Source organism: Cornus florida, unplaced genomic scaffold, assembly GCF_030987335.1.
Source record: "Cornus florida cultivar Cherokee Brave unplaced genomic scaffold, ASM3098733v1 CherokeeBrave_3.0.0_Hap2_Chr03, whole genome shotgun sequence".
Taxonomy (NCBI): domain Eukaryota; kingdom Viridiplantae; phylum Streptophyta; class Magnoliopsida; order Cornales; family Cornaceae; genus Cornus; species Cornus florida.
In genome coordinates, this window is record NW_026775573.1 from 72051336 (window position 1) to 72061237 (window position 9902).

The 9902-nt window shown below is 37.4% G+C and overlaps 1 pseudogene; it reads right to left on the reverse strand.

Moving 5' to 3' along the window:
- Nucleotides 1-377: 377 nt before the first annotated feature.
- Nucleotides 378-475, reverse strand: LOC132301978 (small nucleolar RNA R71; annotated as a pseudogene).
- Nucleotides 476-9902: the final 9427 nt, after the last annotated feature.

A 9902-nucleotide genomic window follows, 5' to 3' on the forward strand; every position in this document is an offset into this window, starting at 1 on the left:
TGGTTGTGAATCCTCCCATTGCTTTAAGAGACCATTATGTGCCTAATGAATACAATGCACCCATTTGCATTCAATTACCCCCATTTAGAGCACATCATTATGAGATTAAACCGTAAACCATTCAAATGCTTCCTAACTATCATGGACTTCCAAGTGAAGAACCGTACAAGCATTTGGATGAGTTTCTTGAAGTGTGTTCCACTGTGAAATACACGGACATGCCAGAAGAAGTGTTAAGACTTTTTCCTTTTACCCTTAAAGACAAAGCAAAATATTGGTTCAACAATCTTAAGCCTTTTTCGATAACTTCTTGGTCAGAAATGCAACAAGAGTTCTTGAAAAAGTACTACTCGGTATCAAAGACCAATGCCATGAGAACTTCCATTCATGAATTTTCTTAAGGGGATGGGGAAATGTTTCATGAGGCATGGGAAAGGTTTAATGATTTGCTTAGGAAGTGCCCACATCATGACATACCTAAGTGCTAACTAGTTTAATATTTCTTTGAAAGTTTACCGGATAATCGCAAGGGTATGGTTGATGCATTTATGGGTGGTTCCTATCTTGACAAGCATGAAAATGATGTGTGGTAATTGTATGAAAGCAAGAGTTAGAATTCAATGCATAGATCTTTGCCCTCTAAAAATGGTAGAAATTTAGATGAAAGGAAGAATGTTGGCATATATCAAGTTGACAATTCCAATGACATAGCCGCCAAGATGAAATCCTTATCTCAAAGGTTTAATCAATTATTGATCAACCAAAATTCGGCGAATCAAGTATCTTTCTCCCCTAATTATATTCATCATCATGCATCTAATGAATCTTGCATGACTTATTCAAGTGTCTTACATTCTACTTTCAATTGTCCCCATGGACATATGCCAAGTGAAAACCATGAGCAAGTCAATGCTATATTTGTTAACCAAGGGAATAATCCCTATGGCACTCATTATAATTCGAGTTAGAGGAACCATCCAAACTTCTCTTGGAAAAGCCAAGGGGAAGGCTCAAACCCTCCCTAAGGTGGTTTTCAAGGAAAGTATGTTCCACCTCCAATGCAAAGCCAAGGATCCGAAGGTTTTAGATCATCATTTCAATTGCATGGCAATCAATTCTCTAATTCTCATTTTCCTAACCAATCATCATATTCTTAAGGAAATTCTAGAAGTCTCGCTTTTGAGGAGAAAGTGTTGACCACTCTAGGCACTCTAAAGGCGAACACTCAATTGCTTCATTCTCACTCTCAATCCATTGCTAAGCTAGAAACCTAAGTCGGGCAAATAGCTAGTGATGAGCGCTGAAAAGTGCGTATTTAAACCCCTTAAACTTAGGCATTCTAGTACCTTTATCTATCTTACTTTACCATTTTAGATTGATTTCATATTATTTCCATTTTTTGGCACTTATCCCGAAAATAAGCTAACTCAGCCAAATAAGAGCAGAATTAAAGCAATTCTGGGATGAATCAAAGAAAGGAGCCAAGTGGAAGCAAAAGGAAGAAAAAGGTGAAAATTAACATCTTCGATCGATCTCAGATCAAGGTTCGATCAATCCAATATAATCGATCTCAGCACTTCAAGATGGATCAGAGCCATGATGACATTTTCAGAGATCTCAAAAGTTCGATCAATCCAACATCATTCTTTGATCGATCGAACTACCTTGTCCTTATCCAAATGATTGATCTTATCCAGTTGTACCACCCTACCAACCACTTTGGTCTTTTTCCCAAAAATATCTTCGAAATATCTCAGATTTGTTTTTATCCAAAAAGCCCCGCCATTGAGGATCGATCCAACTTCAGTTCGATAGATCTCAGGTATGTTCGATCGATCCAAGTCCAAGGTTCGATCGATCGAACTTCCTCCAGTGCGAAAAAGTTAAATTTTCAGCCCATTGAAAGTTGTCCTTATCCAATCATTGGGGAATATTTTGTGCATGACCCCAGCTCATTTTATGTGTCACTTAACCTACCTATATATAGAATATGATACACTTTTTGAGGGGAGACTAGAGGAGACACCAAGAATCATTAGAGGCTATTCTTAGGGAGGAAGAAATGAGGAGGGGGCTAGAGACACAAGCTTGGGAGCTCTTCATCAACCAATGAGTAGATTACTTCCATGGAGTTTGCCCTTGAGGTTGGAGAAGCACTACCATGAGTGGCTAGACATCCTCTTGGGGCTAGAGTTAGCCCTAACCATGCTTTCTACATCTTGATTTTGTGTATTATTGAGGGATTAGTGTTGTAATACATGTTTAGGCACTTACATATATATAGATCTTATTTATTCAATGATTTATGTGGTTTAATGCTTCCAATTGATCATTTCATTCTATCCATAAATCTATGTATGCTAGAATAGATGTTCATGTACTTATCTCTATTTCTTATATTATTGATGCATGTCTATGTGTATTAAGGTCATAGATCTAGAGATTGTCAAAACATAGTGCTTAATGGAATGCTCTTGTAATTTTCTTGATGGTTCATGCTCATTTCTTGATGGATTGTGCCTCTCCCTTAGCTTAATTAGTTTAATTTCATGTCATTAGCTTAATTGTAGTGTAGGGGTAGCATAGTTGTTTGATGGGAGGACAATCCATGCTTGTTGTTTGATGTTCCATACTTTTGAATGCAAGTAGCATATGTCTCTAACCTTGTGGTGCATTTGGCTTATGAGCTTAATGAAAGGATTAATGACTTGCTAGATATATTGTGCTTTTCACATGTTATTTAGACAATATATACTTAATTGTTAGATATATTGTGTTTTTCACATGTTGCTTAGACAATATATACTTAATTGGTCACCCTTACTAATTGAATCAACCAAACACACACATACATCAATATTGCAACACACATTTCCCTCATTAGTCACTTGTTAAGGGTGTAGAAAAGTATTGTTTGGTGGTGACCTCTAAACCCCAAGATCTCTCTCTCTTACTTACTCTTTATTGTATTCAATTATTTAGTTTAATTTGCTTTCCAGTTTAATCAACCAACCAACTATTTGTTTGATCACTCGACCTACTAACCCTAATAGTGATTCCACAACCAAATTCGACTCCAATCCTTTGGGACGATCCCTACTCACCCTAACTATATTTTTAGTAAAGGTAGTAGTGGCTTTTATAAATGTAAAACTTGGCCCTCACTTTAATGCACACTCTTAAGCTTATGGTAGGACGACGACCATAGTTTTTGGCGCCGTTGCCGGGGATTAGGCAACGTCGTATTTGTGGAATTCATTAGGAATTAGTACTCTTTTGATCGTGTCTTTACTTTGTTTTTATTTTTCTTTTTGTTACTTATTGTGTTTGTTCATCTTTGACAAGGAGCATTAAGCTAGGAGGCAAGCAAAGGAGCATTCAAGCAAAGGAGCTAAGCAAGAAAGGAAAAATGCTAAAAATTTTTTTAAAAAAATTGCTAAGCTAAGCTATAAATTTGGAGTTCAAGTGCTAAAGGACCTTTGTGAGACTTTCTTTACTCAATCCCTTAGTTAAATCGTCGGCCCGCGTGGAGGCTTGTTTTTAAATTCTTAGATAAATCGTGAGCCTGCGTGGAGGCATTCATAATTGTTCTTTGCATTATTATTGTTATAACATAGGAGTATGGGTTAAGTGTTTGTGGAGGAAGTTTCATTGAATTGTTGTGAAGTCGAAGTGCTTGTTCATTCATTGTGTTTGTGTGTTTTACATTTTGTATGCATGGTCATAGATCACTAAGACCAACTATTGTCCCTCTTGATTTGCATCTTAAATCCGTAGTTAGAAATCCTAGGGGAAGAGGAAGTTTTAGTTCTACCCAATCCATTACATCAATGGAAGGCCATAATGAAGAGCATGCAGAGGACCTTGGTCACATAGGCCAACAAGGTATCCTCTATCCAAATGTGCATCATGAGAACATTTAAGTACCATTAGACATGCCTAGGCCATTCATTCACCAACCACAACAACTACAAGGCCAAGTTCCATTTTGAATGCCAAGGCCAATGTATGCCCCATAACCTCCCATCATTCAAGGAAATCAAAATCAAGGTGCCTATATTGCACCTCAAATTGCTAATCCTCCACTTTGTTTAAGAGATCACTATGTGCCTAATGAATACAATGCACCCACATGTATTCAATTGCCACCATTTAGAGCACATCACTATGAAATCAAGCTACAAACCATTCAAATGCTTCCTAATTATCATGGATTTCCAAGTGAAGAACCTTAGAAGCATTTGGATGAGTTATTTGAAGTATGTTCCATCGTAAAATATACGAACATGCCGGAAGAGGTCTTAAGACTCAAACTTTTTCCATTCACCTTAAAAGACAAGGCAAAATATTGGTTTAACAATCTTAGGCCTTTTTCAATCACTTCTTGGGTAGAAATGCAACAAGAGTTCTTGAAAAAGTACTATACGGTTTCTAAGACCAATGCCATGAGAACTTTCATTAGAGAATTCACATATGGGGATGGAGAAACATTTCACGAGGCATGGGAACGCTTTAATGAATTGCTTAGGAAGTGTCCACATCATGACATGCTCAAATGGCAATTAGTTCAATATTTCTTTGAGAGCTTATCGGACAATTACAAAGGCATGGTTGATGCTTCCATGGGTGGCTCATACATTGATAGGCATGAGGATGACGTGTGGCGTCTTTATGAGAGCATGAGTGAAAATTCTTTGCATAGAACATTATCATCCAAGAATGGTAGAAATTCACAAGGTAGGAAGAGTGTTGGCTTACATCAAGTCGACCACTCAAATGAAATAGCCGCCCAAATGAACTCTTTATCTCAAAGGTTTGATCAATTTTTGATTAACCAAAACTCAGCGAACCAAGTATCTTCCTTACCTAACCATTCTCATCGTGCATCAAATGAAACATGTATGACTTGTTCTAGTGTTCTTCATTCTACTTCTCATTGTCCTCACGGACAAGTGCAAAATGAACCTAATGAACAAGTTGTTGGCATCCTTGATGGAGTCGCCACAACCAACAAAGCTTGAAAAGTTGTGTGTGAATTTAGGAGGTGGCCAAGTTTTACATTTATAGAAAGCCACTACTACCTTTCTCTATATAAAATATAGATAGGGCGAGTAGGGATCGTCCCAAGGGATTTGATGGTGTATTGAATTGTGAAACTATAGTAATTAGGGTTAGTAGGTCAAATGATCACACAATTGTTGATTGATTGGTTGATTATACTAAATGAGCTAAACTATAATAAAGCAATGCAATAAGATAGAGAGTAAGTAAGAAGGAAAGGTCTTGGGGTGTAGAGATCACCACCAAACAATACTATTCCAAACCATAATCAAGTGATTAATGAGGGAAATGAATGTGTTGCAACAATGTTGTGTGTGTAAAAGACATTCATTTGGTAAGGGTGACTCAACAAGTGCAAATTGTCTCAATCAACATGTGTGAGGCCACAATACATCTATTGGTAGAGGAATATATTGTCTAAACATCATATGAAGATAACAAAATAACAATTCAAGTCATTGAACCTTTCATTAAGCTCATAGTTCAAGCAATCCATAAGGATGACTTAGTTAAACATGCATTATCTAAACATCATGTGAGAGGTACAAAATATCTATTGGGAGAGGAATAAATTGTCTAAACACATGTGAAAGATACAACATATTATAACTAGTCATTAATCCTTCATTAAGCTCAAAATTCCATTACACCACAATATTAGAGCATATGCCTCTTGCATTCAAAAGCATGGAACATCAAAGAACAAGCATGAATTGTTTCCCTAACTAACACTACACTACTTAAAAGAGAAGCACAATCCATCAAGGAATAAGTATGAACCATCTAGAGACATAACAAGAGCATTATATTAAGAACTTCATATTTTGGCAATCTCAAGATTAAAGGCATTAATACACATAGACATGCATCAATAACATTAAATCTAGAGGTGAGCATCTACTCTAGCATACATAGACATATAGAGAGAGAACACGATCAATTAGAAGCATTAATCCATAGACTACAAAGAATAATCAAGATCTTCATAAGTTCAAGAATCAAAATATGCATTACAACACAAATCCCTCAAAATTACACAAGATTAGGTAAAGAAAGCATGTTTGGGGCTAACTCTAGCCCCAAGAAGATGTCTAACCACTCATGGTAGTGATGATCCAACCCTCAAGGGCTAACTCCATGGCTGCTCCTTGTTGGTGAAGATCTACTCCAATGGTTGCTCTAGCTTCCTCCCTTCTTCCTCTCCAAGAATAGCCTCCAAGATGATTTTCAATGTGTGACAAGAGACTCTAGACTCCTCCCCAAAAAGTGTATCATATTCCTTATATAGGTAGGTCAAATACACCCTATGATGAGCTGTGGTCGTGCAAGGCATATTCTCCAATGATTGGGTGAAGGACGAAATAAATGAGCTGGACTTTAACTTTTTCTCGCTGGAGGAAGTTCGATCGATCGAACCTTAACTTGGATCGATCGAAGATGGGTTCGATCGATCGAACTGCATCTTGGATCGATCGAAGATGGGTTCGATCGATCGAACTGCATCCTGGATCGATCGAAGTGGTCTGACTCCTCCGGATAAGGACAAGGCTGAGATATTTCGAAGATATTTATGGGGAAAAGGACAAAAGTGGTTGGTAGGCGTACAGCTGTGGATAAGATCAATCATTTGAATAGGATAAAATAGGGTTCGATCGATCGAAGGTGATGTTGGATCGATCGAACTTGGAATTTCAGCAAAGGCCAAGGTTGGATCTATCGAGAAGTACTATGATCGATCATAGATGTTCGATCGATCGAACTCTAAGTTGGATCGATCGAACTTTTCAGCTGCACAACTTAATTCCTTTTTGCTCCTTTCTTTCTCCACTTTGCTCCCTCCTTTGGTTTATCTTAGGATTGCTTCAATTAAGCTCTTATTTGGCTAAGTTAGCTCAATTTTGGGATTAGTGCCTGAAAATATAAATAACACGTAATAAGTCTAAAGCGGCAAAGTAAGATAGATAAAGGTACTTAGAATGCTTAAGCTTAATGGGTTTAAATGCGCACTTTTCGGTGCTCATCACACCCCCAAACTTAAATATTGCTAGTCCCTAGCAATGAACTAAGAAGTAAAGGAATGAAATGAACAACTAAACAAGTATAAACTGGAAAACAAGTAAAATGATAACACCATTTTCGTAGGGAACACGATTGCATTTAGCATATGCAACAAGCCTTTTAAACCCCTAGGTTACCCCTAGTGGACGAGTAAAGTCTCGTAAGGGTTTCCAGAAATGGTACCCACAAACATTAAGCTCATTCTTTCAAAAGAGGCACCAATATTGCAAACAAGCATTAGGAGAAAACTACCTCAAGTATGTAATTTTTCAACCGTTTCTAAGCAATCTCCCAAAATTTCAATATCAAGTAAGCAAGCATGGTCCTCCACACATCAAGAAAATGATCATGAAAATCGAAACAAGTCTAGAATCCATGTGAGAGGTCTGGCATCAAGTGTGTTGCTATCTTAGCCAACTAGAGAAGTAATCACATCCTTACCCTCAAACTAGCACACAAATCTAGTACCGATCATCAAGATAAGAGAGTGGACCTTTTATTAAAGCTTTATTGTTCTAGGTGCGCTTATTATTTTCACTCTATTTTTTTTTCTTTTCTCTTTTTTTTTTTTTTTTATTGAGGATCAAAGATGGAAGTATTGTGTAATGTGTTGATCTCTTAAGCTTTCTAGAAGATTCATGCAGCGAGCTTTAGGTCAATGACTCCCAAACCAGATGGCTTTAGGGCATTAGGTGTTAAGACACCCCTACGGACTTACAAACTCAAATCAACTAGGCTACAAATCAAGACAACAACCATCTAACCATTTCCTACTTCTCACCTTTTGGGAGAAGTCCTCACTTTTATTGCTTTTGCAACTTTTTTTTTTTTTTTTTTCAATTATTAACCTAGAGTTTGGGCCCTCCACCTTTCGGCGCGAGAAGTTCACTGCTTAATGAGGCAAGAATCCCGGCTACTCAATGAAAAGGGGTTGTTATCCACCTTTATCAAGAATGAAAGCTTTCAATGCACTACTAGCCCAATTGGGATATAACCAATTCAATAATCAACAAAGCATGTACCCCACAATTGAATGCTAGCGTACGCCGGTGCTAGTGTAGAATCCTAGAATGAATCTCAAAACAATCACAAAATCAGGATGATGTGGACTACAAATGCAAGCAAGATATCAATCTTTTAAAAAATTTACTCCTAAATGGCATCCTCAAGGCATACAAGGAGTACTGGACTCTCAAGTCAAGCAATTTTTAAATTTTAAGCAATATAGTCCTCAAAAGATCAAAATCATAGCTAGAAATGGACCAAGTATAGAAATATCCCTCAAATACACAAGACATGCTCAAAATTTGAATTTTAAAGTAACACTGAAATATACACCAATACCCCCAAACTTAAATTGCACATTATCCTCAATGTGTGAAGAGAACAAAGGAAAGAGTATACCAGTGCTTTAGACATGAAAGATCGGGATAGAAGTATCCAAAGTGGGTGGCATGGCCCCCCCAAACTTGGGATAAACTGTGGTCCTGAAAAGTTTGCACTCGGATAAACTCATTAGATAACAAGATAGGATAATCAGTGCACAGTGGACATGTAAGTGTAAAATGGGATAAATAGAGAATAGAGAGAGAGGTGTAAGAGTGGTCCTGAAAAATTGGGCAGCACTCTCTCACTGAAGTTATTGTGGTATACCTGATGGAGTCAAACATACAAATATGAGATATTAAGAGACATCCATAATCAAAAAGCAATATATAGAGAATATAAAGTGTAGGTACATCAATAAAATAATAAAGCCGACAGACTGGCCGTAAAGTATAATAGAGTAACAGTGACAGTATAATACAGATCCAGAATAAAAGAAATGAAAGCATAGAACAACTGGAAGTGGAGTCTCAGGAGGCCTGATCATGAAGATCTGCAGTCGCTGGAGGTGCAGGTGCAGGGAGTCGGCTGGAGAGATCGACAAAGCAAGCCATGACATCTGCCCTGAAAGAGGTGAACTCAACTCGGTGGGCAGTGATGTCGTCTCGCATGGCTGCTACGGCATTTTAAAATCCTCAAATAGTTCGATCGATCGAATCCGAACTTGGATCGATCGAACTATTTGCTCTCCCAACTCTATATATATATATATATATATATATATATATATATATATATATATATATATATATATATATATATATTTTGAATTAATCAAGGGAAATTAATTAATGAGATGAAAATTTCGATCGATCGAAGAAAGATTTTGATCGATCGAAGAGGATAAAGAATGTACAAGTTTAAGGGTTCAAGAGTTGACACGTGTTGGAACCTTGGATCGATCGAACTTGGAATTCGATCGATCGAACATGAAATTTTTTGAAAAGTCCCGAGAGCATGCATTTTGGAATTTGGATGCAAGTCCAAAATTTTTCTAAGTGTTGAGACTCATGATCGATCGAACCACATGTTGGATCGATCGAAAGGGAGTTCGATCGATCGAAATGGTTTACGATCGATCGAACTTTTGAAAATTTGGAGATCCCGAGAGCATGCATTTTGGAATTTGGATGCAGGTCCAAAATTTTTCTAAGTGTTGGGTGCAAAATGAGAGATGGATCGATCGAGTCCATAGTTGGATCGATCGAACCAAAACTTGGATCGATCGAACTTATGCCTAAATGCTCAAAATGACTCGAATGCTCATGCAATCCCTTACTCAGTTCCTTCCAATGTATATGAACCACAAAAACAGTATCTAGACTTCGCAAGAATCAAAATGCAAGATAGAAATGAGGGAGGAATAGGGTTTTGACATCCTACGAATTTTGGTGCTA